This window comes from Galeopterus variegatus, unplaced genomic scaffold (genome assembly GCF_000696425.1).
Source record: "Galeopterus variegatus unplaced genomic scaffold, G_variegatus-3.0.2 Scaffold1322, whole genome shotgun sequence".
NCBI classification, from domain to species: Eukaryota; Metazoa; Chordata; class Mammalia; order Dermoptera; family Cynocephalidae; genus Galeopterus; species Galeopterus variegatus.
In genome coordinates, this window is record NW_007727433.1 from 548562 (window position 1) to 562964 (window position 14403).

General features: G+C 45.8%; 1 long non-coding RNA gene and 1 pseudogene across 1 annotated transcript; one reads left to right on the plus strand and one right to left on the minus strand.

The window, feature by feature from the left end:
* The window catches only part of LOC103593350, a 12330-nt pseudogene extending 2644 nt beyond the window's left edge, over positions 1-9686 (plus strand).
* A 3077-nt stretch (positions 9687-12763) lies between these two features.
* Positions 12764-13295, minus strand: LOC103593336. The gene is made up of 2 exons (XR_550742.1): positions 13220-13295; positions 12764-13103 (listed from the first exon to the last, which is right to left on the minus strand). It is a non-coding gene; the product is annotated as an uncharacterized LOC103593336 (long non-coding RNA).
* Positions 13296-14403: the final 1108 nt, after the last annotated feature.

Genomic DNA, 14403 nt, shown 5'->3' on the forward strand with positions numbered 1-14403 from the left:
CAAATGCTCATCCTGCGGCTGTTGAGACGATTGTGGATTTTTTTCCTTTCATCTTAGTGTGTAATGCAGATGACAGTCATCAGCAGCTTCTGATTTTCGTTCTTCTGAGTGTGCTGCAGCCAGATGCCATTCCTGAGAAGGAAAAAGATGGGAAGAAACACGTTTTTTTTTGAAATTTGCTTGTTTGGGAATGCAGAACTCATCTATCTGTCTGTCTGTCTGTCTATCTATCTATACCAGTTTCCTGACACTGAAATCCAGATATGAGCTCAACGTGATCATGAGGTCTAACATTTTTTATATGCACCTGATTTCAATTTATTAATAGTTTATTTAGGATTAGGTTGGTCTCAATTTTCATTTTGGAGTTGAGATCATGCCAGCCTTCTGTGAACATTTTTTTTTTCCTTTTTGTCTTTTTTCGTGACCGGCAACGGATCGCAACCCTCAGTGTCACGCCCATATCGGACCGGGACCGGCAACAGGATCGCAACCCTTGGTGTTGCTCCCACACCTCGCTCAGCCAGTGAGCGGCCAGTCTGTATATGGGATCCGAACCCTCGGCGGGAGCGCCACCGCGCTTCCCAAGCGGCACACTGTAGCAGTACGCCACCAGGCCGGCCCTCTGTGAACATTTTAAGACATGGATTTTTCTATTCCATGAATGTTCAGTAACAATTCACCCGTAGGCTGGCCGGTTGGCTCACTTGGTTACAACACAGCCCTGTAACCCCAAGGTCACAGGTTCAGATCCCTGCTACTGGCCACACACACACACACACACACACACACACACACACACACACACACACACACACACTTTGCCTGTAAAACAGCTAGATCTGGTGTTGGGGGTGTGTGTGTGAGTTTCGGTAACTTATATTGTGGATATGAGCAAAGACCACCCAAACAAGAACAGAGATTATTTTGCCTGGCAGAGGCTTGAAGACAGGCAGGGAAGGGGGAGCTCTGCAGGAGAACCCCCACTGGGGAAATGTCTAGTGGAGCCAGGACAGCGGGACTGCCACCAGGAGCCCAGAAATGTGGGGCTGCTGGCAATGTGCAGTGCCAGCCTGGAAAAGCTGCAAGCATCAGGGCAGCTCAATGGGCTGCACTTGGCAGAGCTGTAGGAGCAAGGCGGCCCAATGCTTTGGGGGTCTAGATGCCCCACTGTGTTTAATGTCTGCCCTGGTGGGTATCAGATTTGTTTGGGGCCTGTTTCCCTTTGTCTATTCCTCCCTTTTGGAATGGGAATGTGTACCCAATGTCTGTCCCACCACTGTATCTTGGAAGTAGATAAACTTGTTTTGGACTCTTTACATGTTCATAGCTGAAAGGAGTTTTGCCTTTAGTTTCAGATGAGACTTTGGACTTTTGAGTTGGTGCTGGAACAAGCGTAAGACTTGCTGGGACTGTTGAGATGGAATAGGTTATGTGAATGCAAGGGTCATTTATCCTTGCTAAGGGAACATTGCAGAAGATTCTGAAGACATTGATTGTACAGTGAGGGACCCTGAAGAGGTGGATTGTAGGGAAAACGTAGGAAAATGGTCAGAGCCCCTCAGTTGTTGAGAATCTTGCTGAGCATGTGATATAAATATGCACGTGCCCCCAGGTGTTCCTTGGCTATTGTCTAATGCAATTGCATAAGGGCTTCAGGCTCGCCCTGGCGGGAGGCTCTGGGAAGCCGCAGCAGGCTCGGCACAGCGGGCGCTTCTCTGCTACCGGATCGGGCTGCGTATTTGGCTTTCTCTGGCTGGTCCTGAGTTGGAAGCAGGGACAAAAACTCGTTACGGATCAAGTCCTAACTGTTCTGGGCCCACGGCTGCAGAGGCTGTGGGGTGGGTGGGGTTCTATTAGCATATGTGGCCACTGTTGTTTATATGTTCAGCCTCTCAATATTTTTCTAGAACATTCCCATTTCCTCTTACCACTCAGATTTATTGGCATAAAGTTGCTTGTAGTATTCTCTTATCACTTAGTCTCTAATATTTCTTTAGTATGTTCTGTCTTTCATTGTTGACTTATGTCTTCTCTCTTTTTTCCTGATTGGTCTTGTTGAGGCTTGTTTATTTGATGTCTTTTTAAAGCACCAATTTTGAATTTTTGTTAATTTCTATCTCATTAATTTCTGTTCTGGTCTTTTGTATTTCCTTCCTTCTGCTCTATTTGGGTTTACTCTGTTCTTTTTATAATCACTTAAGTTGAATGCTTAGATAATGTTTTCCGGCCCTTTCAATTTCGTGACACATGTGTTTGAGGCTTCGAGCTTCACTTCAGGTACTGCTTTGGCTGCATCCCATGAATTTTGATGTGTTTCATTTGCATTGCTGGTCAGTGCTCAGTAGCTCACAATTCTGCTGTGATTGTGTCTTTAGAAATTAAGTTATTGACAGGGCCGGCCATGGCTCACTCGGTAGAGTGCGGTGCTGACAACACCAAGGCCACGGGTTTGGATCCTATATAGGGATGGCCGGTTCGCTCACTTGGGAGAACGTGGTGCTGACAACACCAAGTCAAGGGTTAAGATCCCCTTACCGGTCATCTTTAAAAAAAAAAAAAGAAACTAAGTTATTGAGGAGTGTATATTTTAGTTTCTAAGCATATGACAGTCTTTTTTTTTTTTTTAATCTCCTCTCTTTTTATTGTTGACTGACAATTCAGTTGTGTTTGGCATAAGGAATGTGCCCTCTAACATCCTCTTTGACTAGTACGTGATCGATTTTTGTAAATGGCCTGTGGATGCCTAAAGCAAATGTGTCTTCCTTGCTTACCATGTGCATGTCCTAGATGTATCTATTAGATCAAGACCATAGTGTTGTTCAATCTTCTTCATCTGATAATTTTTAAAAAATCTGCTTGACATTAATTTATTTAAAATTTCCTATTCTATTAGTCCATTTTCTGTTGTTTATAACAGAATACCTTAAGCTGGGTAATTGATAAAGAAACGAAATTTATCTGTATGGTTTTGGAGGTTGGGAAGTCCAAGGTCCAGGAGGCCTTCTTCCTGGTGGGGGCTCTGTACAGGGTCCTGTGGTGACACAGGCAGTCACATCACAAGGGCTGACCAGAGCACTTTCTCTCCCCCGCCTTTTCTCTTTTTTGTGACCAGTGGGTACAGGGATCCAAACCTGCGACCTTGGAGTGTAACACTGCAGAGCTCTTTTATTTGTTCTCAGTCCACACCACGATAACCCATTTAACCATTAACCCATGACTCCGTGAGTGGATCAATCCATGCAGGAGAGCACAGTCCTCACGATCCAGTCCCCTCTTCAGGGCCCCACCACTGGGAATCGAGCTCCTATGTGAGCTTTGGAGGGGACGGACACCCAGACCGTAGCACCTGCTCTGAGTGTGTGTGTGGTTCTCAGGTCTCGCGTCTTCTGCTTTAGCTTGTCTTGTTAGATCCACACGTGTGCGTGCTTGTCATGTGTCTCTGCTGTGCTGTCCCTTCACCGTCGGGCAGGGGCTGTGGAGTAGCCTCAGCTCCCGCCTGACCAGCCCTTGTCAGGTCTCCCTCGACGGGGATCCTGCGTACAGAGCGAATTTCCATTGTCCCACATTCTTGCCAACAGCTGACACCAGCAGAGGTTTTAATTCACACTGATCTGATGGATGTGAAGTGACATCCCCTTGTTGCTTTAAGTAGCATGTTGTGAACAGACCTTTGAATAAAATCTGATGTCCACGGGGAGGTTCTAGGGGGGCGTGCATCCATGCAAAAGAAATCATTCTAGCCGATCTTGGAAAAAATATCGAAACAAAATCCCCAAAACCGATGAGCTGATGAGGCACAGGGACACCGCCAGAAGGCGGATTGGACGGCACAAAGCACCAGGAGTGGCCGAGGCAGTGGCGGGAAGTGCAGCGCGCAGCCATGTGTCGCAGGCCAAGAGAACAAAGTGAACGGAGCAGAGGGACAGGCAGGGACACGACAGAAGGACCGTGCCCCGAGCCGGGACAAAGCACCAGACCCACATCCAGACACGGCAATGCTGGCAGAAGAAAAGGCTTCTCCCGAGGCTCTTCTTTGGGGTGAGGATGTTTTTCCCAGGAGCCCCCAGGGACCTCCCCTTACATCTCATCTGCCAGGACTGGGTCACACGGCTGTCCCCTGTCTGGGCAGAGCGGTGGGCTTTGGGCCCTGATGACGTTACCCAGGACAGAAGTAGCGAGAGCAGACACGGGAGCGGCGTCCCACAGCCAGAGCCAGGCTGTCGCCCAGACCCCCGTTCCCTAACTTGGGGAGCCGGGAAGGCTCAAAGGAGAGCGGACACCAAGAATCAGCAAACACAAGAGAAACGCCACCGCAGTGTGACGGAAGCGGCAACGGTAAACTGACCAAGTGAAACTGAGGCCCACAGCTGGCAGAGCAGCTGCAGGAAGACGCCACAAGAAGCGTGGTTAACCGCGTCTCCGGGGACCTGCTCCTTCACTCTCACCCCCACCCTCCCCGGGTCTGCTGCAGCCGAGGCTCGCGGGCCTCGCGGTCACAGGGTGGCTTCCGTGGCCTCCAAAGGCCACGTGCTGCTCAGTCACACACAGCAGGAACAGAGATTCCTTCCCGCAGAGCCAGCAGTGTCTTCCTGGTCCATCCCATGAGCTGGTGCAGCAGAGAAGCTTCCACCCAGAAGCTGCAACAAGCATCTCTGTTCATAACATTGGTCCAGTTTGGCCGACGGGCCCATCCCCGACGGGCCCATCCCCGACGGATCACTGGTTTAAACCGTGTGGTTTACTGCAACAAGCATCTCTGTTCATAACATTGGTCCAGTTTGGCCGACGGGCCCATCCCCGACGGATCACTGGTTTAAACCGTGTGGTTTACACCAACCAGAGCCCCTGTGCTGGGAGCTGGGGGTGGGCCACTGCCCCTGAAGCCCAGGGACTAGAAGGGTAGAGGTATATCCCTGAGAAGTTACCAGGTGTTTTTACGAGAGGGAGGTGGCAGGATGTCAGGTGGCCTGAGTCATCACAGGACCATTTATGCACGCCCAACACAAAATGACCCAGCAAGGCAGAAATGAAGCAGGTACGATGATATTAACATCAGACAAAATAGAAGTGAGGACGAAGATAATGACATAGGTCAAAGAAGGATGTCCTTTACTGAAAAAAGAGCAATCTGCCAAAAGTACACGACTCTGATCACGTAAGGAGGGACTGAGATGCAAAGAGGATTTGATAAATCCATAGCCACAGTTGGAGCGCGGCCTCATAACGCCAAGCTCAAGGGTTTGGTTCTCCATGCGGCCAGCCACGGAAAAAGACAGAAGACGAACCTTTCATACTATCTCAGAATTTGCCATGTCAACTAGACAAAACCAAATAGGGACTGACCTAGAAGATTAGAACGTCACAATTAGCATGCCTAATCAGAAAGACGTAAATACCTAAGTTAAACTCTGTATCACATTTTCTTTTTAGACACACAAAGATACATCAGGTATCAGACTGCAACAAAAATCTGTGACTGCAAAAAGCAGAACCACATAGTCCATGTTCTTTTTTCACAATGTAATAATTTGAAATTAATATAAAAAGGATAACTAAAAACAACCATCTTTATTATTTATTTATTAATTTTTTTTTTTGGTGACCAGCAAGGGGTTTGCAACCCTTGGTGTGGTGTTGCCCGCACCGCACTCAGCCAGTCCTATATAGGATCCGATCCCACGGTGGGAGCATCGCTGCGCTCCCAGCGCTGCACTCTCCCGAGTGCGCCATGGGGCCGGCCCTAAAAACAACCATCTTTTTTTTTTTTTTCCTTTTTGTCTTTTTTCATGACCGGCAACAGGATCGCAACCCCCGGTGTCGCGCCCACACCGCGCTCAACCAGTGAGCAGACCGGTCTCTACATGGGATCCCAACCCTTGGCGGGAGCGCCGCCGTACTCCCAAGTGCCGCACTCTACCGAGTGCACCACCGGGCCGGCCCAAAACAACCATCTTTAAAAAAATTCTTCCTAAATTAAATTCCCCCAGAGGGGCTGTACTGTTCTGCATTCCCACCAGCCATGCGTGTGTGACCTGTTTTTTCTGTGTAGTCCTCAGAACTTGATGGGGTGACAATTGTGTGTGTGTGCACATGTGCCAAAACCCAGGGTCTGTCACTGCGTTTTATTTTAGCCATTCTGATAGGTATGTCATGATATAGCATTGTGGTTTTAATTAGCATTTTCTTCGTGGCTCATGATGTTAAACATCTTCTCTTTGGCAGCTGGCTGGCTGGGAATTGAACCCTTGACCCTGGTGCTATCAGCACCAGGGTCTAAACATCTTTCCATGTGCTTATCTACCACCTGTACATTCTCTTGGGTAAAGTATGTGTTCATGTTGTTAGCTCATTGTCTGATTGGATTGTTAGCTTTTTTGTTTTTTATATTATCGCCTTTGAGAGCTCTTTATATATTCTAGATATCAGTCCTTTGTTGGATTTGTGGTTTGCAAATATTTTCTCCCAATCTGTAGCTTATCTTTTCAGCCTCTTAACAGTCTTTTCACAGAGCAAAAGTTTTAAATTTTTATGAGTCTAATACATCCATTTTCCCTTTATGGATCATGATTTTGGTGTTAAGTCTAAGAACGTTGCTTAGTCCTAGATTCTGAAGATTTTCTCATAGTATTTTTTTTTTTTTTGGCAGCTGGCTGGTGTGGGGATCCAAACCCGTGACCTTGGAGTTATAAGGCTGCACTTTTTTTTTTTTTTAAGTTTTATAGTTTTAAATTTCACACTTCAGTCCTGTAATCCATTTTGAGATAATTTGTGTATAAGGTATGAGGTTTAGGTTGAGGCTTATATTTTTACCTATGGATGTCCAATTGCTCCAGCACCATTTGCCAAAAATCATTTGGGCATATTTGCATGAGTCTGTCTCTGGGTCCTATATTCTATTCCATTGATCTAATTGTCTGTCCTCACACCAGTACCACACTGTCTCGATCACAGAAGCTTCATAACAAGTCTTGAAACAAGGTAGGTGGTTTTTCCCACCTTATTATTCTTTTTAAAAAATGGGGTTAGGGCCGGCCCGGTGGCGCACTGGATAGTGCGCCGCTTGGGAAGCGCGGCGGCGCTCCCGCCCGAGGGTTCGGATCCCACATACAGACCGGTTCCCGCTCACTGGCTGAGCGAGGCGCGGGAGCAACACCAAGGGTTGCGATCCCGTTGCCGGTCCCCGGTCCGGTACGGGGGCAACACTGAGGGTTGCGATCCGTTGCCGGACACGGAAAAAGACAAAAAGACAAAAAATAAATAAATAAATAAAAAATTAAAAAAAAATAAAAAATGGGGTTAGCTCTTCTAGTCCCACTGTCTTTCCATATACATTTTAGAATAATCTTGTCTATATCTACAAAATTTTTTTCTGGGATTTTGATAGGAATTGTGTTAAACTTACATATAAACTTATATATTAACTTGGGGAAAATTGAGTCTTCCAGTCCATGAACATGGTATGTCTCTTTATTTGTTTAGATTTTTTAAATTTCTTTCATCAGCATTTTATAGTTTTCAGTATAAAAGTTCTGTACATGTTCTGTTAAGATTCACACTGAAATAATGTCTTTTTTTTTTCTTTTTAATAGCTGGCCAGTCAGAAACACAAATAAAACAACCTAGTGCTTGCAATTGGCATTGGAACTGGGGGCAGGCTTGTGGGACTGAGCCCTCAACCTGTGCAATTCCTCACTATCTCCAGGTAGATAGTGTCAGAATTAAATTGAGTTAGAGAATACCCAGCTGGTGTCTGCTGAAGAATGTGCTGCAGAATTAATTAATTGGTACTACTAGTTTACACTAGTATGTAGAAACACAATTGATTTTTGTATGTTTACTTTGTATCTTGCAACCTTGCTAAACTCATTGATTAGCTGTAGCAGGATTTTTTTTCTTTTGTAGGTTCATTGGGATTTTCAACATAGACAGTTACGTTTTCTGCAAAGAGAGGCAGTTTTATTTTTTTCCTTTTCAATCCTTTTATTTTATTTTCTTGCCTTATTGCACTGGCTACAACTTTCAGTACTACATTAAATAAGAGTGGTGACAGTGGACATCCTTGCCATGTTCTGATATTAGAGGGAAAGCTTTTAGTCTTTCATCAAGTATAATGTCAGTTGTAGATTTTGGGGGGTTGTTTATCATGCTGAGATATTTCTCTTCTATTCATATTTTTCCAGAAGTTTTCTGTTCTTTACATTTTTTTTTTCCTTGCAGTGACTTGGGATGGAAGTTATTTTTTTCTAATTGTGAATGCATGTTTTATCATGAAATTTTCTTTTTCTTTTTTTTTTTTTTTTAAAGATGACCAGTAAGGGGATCTTAACCCTTGACTTGGTGTTGTCAGCACCACGCTCTCCCAAGTGAGCAAACCGGCCATCCCTATACAGGGATCTAAACCCGTGGCCTTGGTGTTACCAACACCACACTCTCCCAAGTGAGCCACGGACCAGTGCCTTTATCATAAAAATTTTTTTATCATGAATTAAACTTTTGTCAAATACTTTATCTGCCTCAGTTGATATCATCATATGATTTTCTTCTTTTCAGCCTGTTAATACGGTGGATTACATTGATCCACTTTGCATTCCACTTGCTCATGGTACATAATTCTTTTTATACATAACTATATCTCTGAATTCTATTCGTTAATATTTTGTTAAGGATTTTTGCATCTATATTCATAAGGGATATTTGTCTATAGTTTTCTTATTTTGCATTGTTTTTGGTTTTGGTATCAGGAAAATACTAGCTTCATAAAGTGAATTAGGAAGTATTTCCTCCTCTTCTATTTTCTGGAAGAGATTGTGTAAAATTCTTCTTTAAACTTTTAGTATCATTTTCCAGTGAAATCATCTGGGCTGGGGATTTCTTTCTTTGGGAGTTTTAAAGTTACTAATTCATGCCTCATTTTCTTGGCGCCTCTGAGGCGATCAGCTGCTTCTAGAAAAAGCTGAATATCTCCTTCCCAGCCACCGGCTGCCAGAAGCTCATTGAGTGGAGGATGAATGCAAACTTTGCACTTTTTATGGGCAGCGTATGGCCACAGAGGTTGCTGCTGATGCTCTGAGTGAAGAATGGAAGGGTCTTGTGGTCCGAATCAGTGATGGGAACAACAAACAAGGTTTCCCCATGAAGCAGGGTGTCCTGACCCACGGCCACGTCCGCCTGCTACCGAGTCAGGGGCTCTCCTGCTATAGACCAAGAAGAATTGGAGAAAGGAAGCGCAAATCTGTTCGGGATTGCATTGTGAATGCCAATCTGAGCGTTCTCAACTTGGTTATTATAAAATAAGGAGAGAAGGCTATTCCTGGCCTGACTGCTACCACGGTGCCTCGTCGCCTGGGGTCCAAAAGAGCTTACAGAATCCGCAAACTTTTCAATCTCTCTAAAGAAGATGCTGTCCGCCAGTGTGTCGTAAGAAAACCCTTAAACGAAGAAGAAACCTGGGACCAAAACACCCAAGACTGAGCATCTTGTTACTCCACGTGTCCTGCAACACAAATGCTGGTGTGTGAAGAAGCAGCGCACTGACAAAAATAAGGAAGAGGCCACAGAATATGCGAAAGTTTTGGCCAAGAGAATGAGGGCAGCCAAGGAAAATCGCCAGGAACAGATGCCAAGAGACGTAGCTGTCCCCTCTGAGAGCTGCTACTTCTAAGTCCGAGTCCAATCAAATATAAGATTTTTAAAGAGTAACAAAACAAGATCAGACCTCAAAAAAACAGTTATTAATTCAATTTCCTTAATAGTTATGGGGGTACTCAGGTCATCTCATTTTGGATGAGGTTTGCTAGTTTGTGCTTTTCTAGGAATTCTTCCATTTCATCTAAGATGTAAAATTTATGTGTGTAGAGTTAGTTGTTCATAATATTCTCTTAATATCCTTTCAATGGCTGCAGGGTCTGTAGTGATAGTCCCTGTGGTCGGCATTGCTAGAAGTTTGTCAATTTTATTGATCTTTTCAAAGATCCACTTTTTTGTTTCATTGAATTTCCTTGTTTGTCTGCTTGAAATTTCATTTTCAAAATGTGTACTCATAACTTTATGATATGATTTATACTCATATCTTTATTATTATGAATTTATTAATTTTTTTTTTGGCAGCAGGTATGGGGATTTGAACATGTGACCTTGGTGTTATAAGGCTGCCTTCTAACCAGCTGAGCTATCTGGCCGGCCCTCATATCTTTATTATTTCTATCTGCTCTTTTTTTTCTAGTTCTTAAGGTGGACTTAGGTTTGTTTGTTTTTTTTTCCTTTTTGTCTTTTTTCGTGACCGGCAACGGATCGCAACCCTCAGTGTCACGCCCGTACCGGACCGGGACCGGCAACGGGATCGCAACCCTTGGTGTTGCGCCCGCACCTCGCTCAGCCAGTGAGCGGGAACCGGTCTGTATGTGGGATCCGAACCCTCGGCGGGAGCGCCGTCACGCTCTCAAGCGGTGCACTGTAGCAGTGCGCCACCGGGCTGGCCCTGGATAACTTTTTTTTCTAATACAAGCATTCAGTGATGTAAATTTCCCACTAAGCACCGTTTTAGTTGTAGCCCACAAATTTTTATATGTCCTATCTTCATTTTTATTCAGTTTAGTGGATTTTTTAAAGATTTCCCTTGAGACTTCTTCTTTTGACCTGTGGAATATTTTGAAGTGTGTGGTTTACTTTTCAAGCATTTGGAGATTTCCTTGTTTTCTCTCTGTTATTGATTTCTAGTTTGATTCCATTGCATTCAGCTACATACTCTGTATGCTTTCAAGTCTTTTAAATTTGGTAAGGTTTATTTCCTGCTCAGGACATGGCCTACCGTGGTATATGTTCCACGGTCCTTGAAAAGAAGCTGCATCCTGCTGTTGTGGAGCGGGGGCTGTGAGCACTGATTAGGTCCTGCTGGCTGATGATGCTGTTGAGGTCTTCTGTATCCTTGCTGATTTTCTGTGTAGTTGCTCTATAAATTGCTGAGAGAGGGGTGCTGAAGTCTTCACCTAGAATTATGGATTTGTCTATTTTTAAAAATAATGTTTCAGATAACCCTCAAGAGAAAGAGAAAGTTAAAAATTTTACATGCTCAGTAATGAGAGACCACTATTCATCAAAAACTTGTACGATACAGCCAAAGTCAGTCTCAGAAGAAAAAAATGTAGAGCCTTAAATGCACAACTTAGAATGCATGAATGATTAAAGATGAGTCAAGTGACTAAAAGGATAATAAAGGAATATTATGATCAGCTTTATGCCAATACATTCAAGAAACCCCTTGAAAAACACAAACTACCAAAACTCACCAAAGGAGTAGAAAACCTAAATAGTCCTTTATCAAAGAGATGGACGGGCCAGCCCGTGGCTCACTCAGGAGAGTGTGGTACTGATAACACCAAGGCCATGGGTTTGGATCCCATATAGGGATGGCCGGTTCGCTCAATGGCTGAGCGTGGTGCTGACAACACCAAGTCAAGGGTTCAGATCCCCTTACCAGTCATCTTTAAAAAAAAAAAAAAATTTCCTTTTCTTTTGGGGGAAGGTTTTTAACGAAAATGTCAATCTCTTTTTTTTTTTTTTTAAAGATGACTGGTAAGGGGATCGTAACCCTTGGCTTGGTGTCGTCCGGTTCATATCCTATGTAGGGATGGCCGGTGCGCTCACTGGCTGAGCGAGGTGCGGGAGCAACACCGAGGGTTGCGATCCCGTTGCCGGTCCCGGTCCGGTACGGGCGCAACACTGAGGGTTGCGATCTGTTGCCAGACACGGAAAAGGACAAAACGAAAAAAAAAAAAAAATTTCCTTTTCTTTTGGGGGAAGGTTTTTAACGAAAATGTCAATCTCTTTTTTTTTTTTTTTCGTTTTGTCCTTTTCCGTGTCTGGCAACAGATCGCAACCCTCAGTGTTGCGCCCGTACCGGACCGGGACCGGCAACAGGATCGCAACCCTCGGTGTTGCTCCCGCACCTCGCACAGCCAGTGAGCAGCTGGTCTGTATGTGGGATCCGACCCCTCGGCGGGAGCGCCACCACACTTCCCAAGCGGCGCACTGTAGCAGTGCGCCACCAGGCCGGCCCGAAATGGAAATGAATATATATACTAAAAGAAATTGTTTGCTGGGGTTATAATTTTTTTTTTTTTTTTTGTGACTGGTAAGGGGATCGTAACCCTTGGCTTGGTGTCGTCCGCAGCACGCTCAGCCAGTGAGCGCACCGGCCATCCCTACATAGGATATGAACCTGTGGCCTCGGAGCTCCCAGCGCCGCACTCTCCTGAGTGAGCCACGGGGTCAGACCATAATTTTTAAAAACTTAATAGTAAGAAAACAATCCAACTTAAAATAAATGGTCAAAATATTTGGACACTTCACTAAAGAAGACATACAGACGGCAAGTAAGTAAGTGTGAAAAGATGCTCAATGTCATTAGTTACTAGGAAAAGTGCAAATTAAAACCACAATGAGACACCACTGCATACCTACTGAAACGGCTAAACTTAAGAAAGATGACTACGCAGATGCTGGTGAATGTGGTGCGGTCTCACATGCCACTGGCTGGGACGTAAAACGGTGCAGCCACTTTGGCAGGTTCTTTGTGTTTGTTTGGCAGCTGGTATGGGGACCCGAACTCTTGACCTTGCTGATACAATAACATGTACCAACCACCTGAGCCAACCGGCCAGCCCATGTTTAGTTGGACAGGTTCTTAATGATATTTAAAAAAATACCATTCCACTCCGAGGTATTCATCCAGAGAAATGAAAGTACATGCCTACATAAAGACTCTGCACACAGTAGTATTTATTATCATTTGTAATAACCCCAAAGTGGAAACAACCCAAAAGTCCATCAACAGGTGATGGGTAAGCAGCGTGTGGTCTATTCATCCATACAATGGAACAAAGCTCAGCACTAAAATGCAATGAATTTTCAGTCCCTGCACCAGCCAGATGCAATAAATAAACAAATAAATAATAAAGTAAAATAAAATAAAAATACATAAAATGTAAGGGACGATTGATGCCGCAACATGGATGATCCTCAAAATAATTATGCTGAGTGAGGAAACCGGACAGAAGAGCGGTCCCGACTCCACGTGTACAGGATCGTGGACCTGAGCTGACCTACGGCAGTAAGAGCCAATCAGCGTCACCTGAGGTGAGACGGGCAGGGAGGTGCCCACGGGAGGGGTCTCTAAGGGGCAGGAAGAGCTAATTCACAGATCAAAGGGCACACACACCCTGTCCTGGAAAAAATCTAGCAGGCGGCTGACTCCAAGGGGCTCCCGCTTGCACAACTGAAATTCAAGGTCAAATGATTCTTCAGGCCAGGACTCAGCAAACGGGGGCAGGAACGGGAGCCATTGCTTGCACTCCGGGGGTGGCGGTGGGGACGGGCCAGTGCCCAGCCTGGCCAGCAGGGCTTGGGGGTAAAGGCAACCGGCCCTTGCCCTCAAACAGGACAGCGCCCCAGCCCTCCCTGAGCACGACGGTCACCCTGGCCACCCGGTGCCCTGAGAACTCAGAATCCAACCGCCAGGCTGAGCGAGACTCCCAGCCACCCCCGCAGCCCTGCCACCCCAGTCACCCTGGTCACCCGGGTTCAGGGCTGGCAGGAGCTGGAAGAATGGGGGGAGCGCTCCGACCTGACAGTTCAGGAAGGAAGGTGCAGCCGAGGGTGACCCATGGCAGCTTCAGCTGTGCACCCAGCCGGCCACAGGGACAGGGCCAGGCTTCAAGCAGCACTCCTGGCACAGCGGAGGCATCCGTACATCCCCTCCCCCCACGCCCCATCTGTCGTCTGTCAAACAGCGTGTCCACCTGCAGACCAAAGGTGGGGACAGACAAACCCTCAGGATGCCACCTTCGGCGCTTTCCGCCACGATTTGGGGACTAACATCTCCTGTGGGAAATACTGTTCTGAGGACCAGAGCCTACTTCCACCTCGCTTGTGTTTTCTTCTGTTAAATTCAAATATCGTGGGAAATACCAAAGAATGGTGACAGTGGCTGTTTTGGGGGGAGGGTCCTGGACTGGGGTCTGGCTGGGAAGGAGGCGCAGGCTTCCAAGAAAACCCTCCTGCGCTGTTCAAATTTGTGTTGTGGTGCACGAGCTACTTTTAAAAACAAAACAAAAACCTATTTATAAATAGATTAAATATAGTCATGGGTTGCTTAATACAGGAACACAGTCTCAGAAATGTGTCCTCAGGCGATGTCACCCTTATGCGAAAGTGTATCATGAAAGGAGCAGCAGTGGCTTTCCTGTCACCTGCACTGGCCCTCTGATTACGCCACCAAGTCTGTCCGTGCCTCACTGTCCCCATCTGTTAAGTGGGGATTAGAACACCTCCGCCCCCCAGATTGCAGGTAGGGTTGTGCCTGGCACTCGGCAGATGCTCAGGGAGTGTTAGCTCAATGCCGCC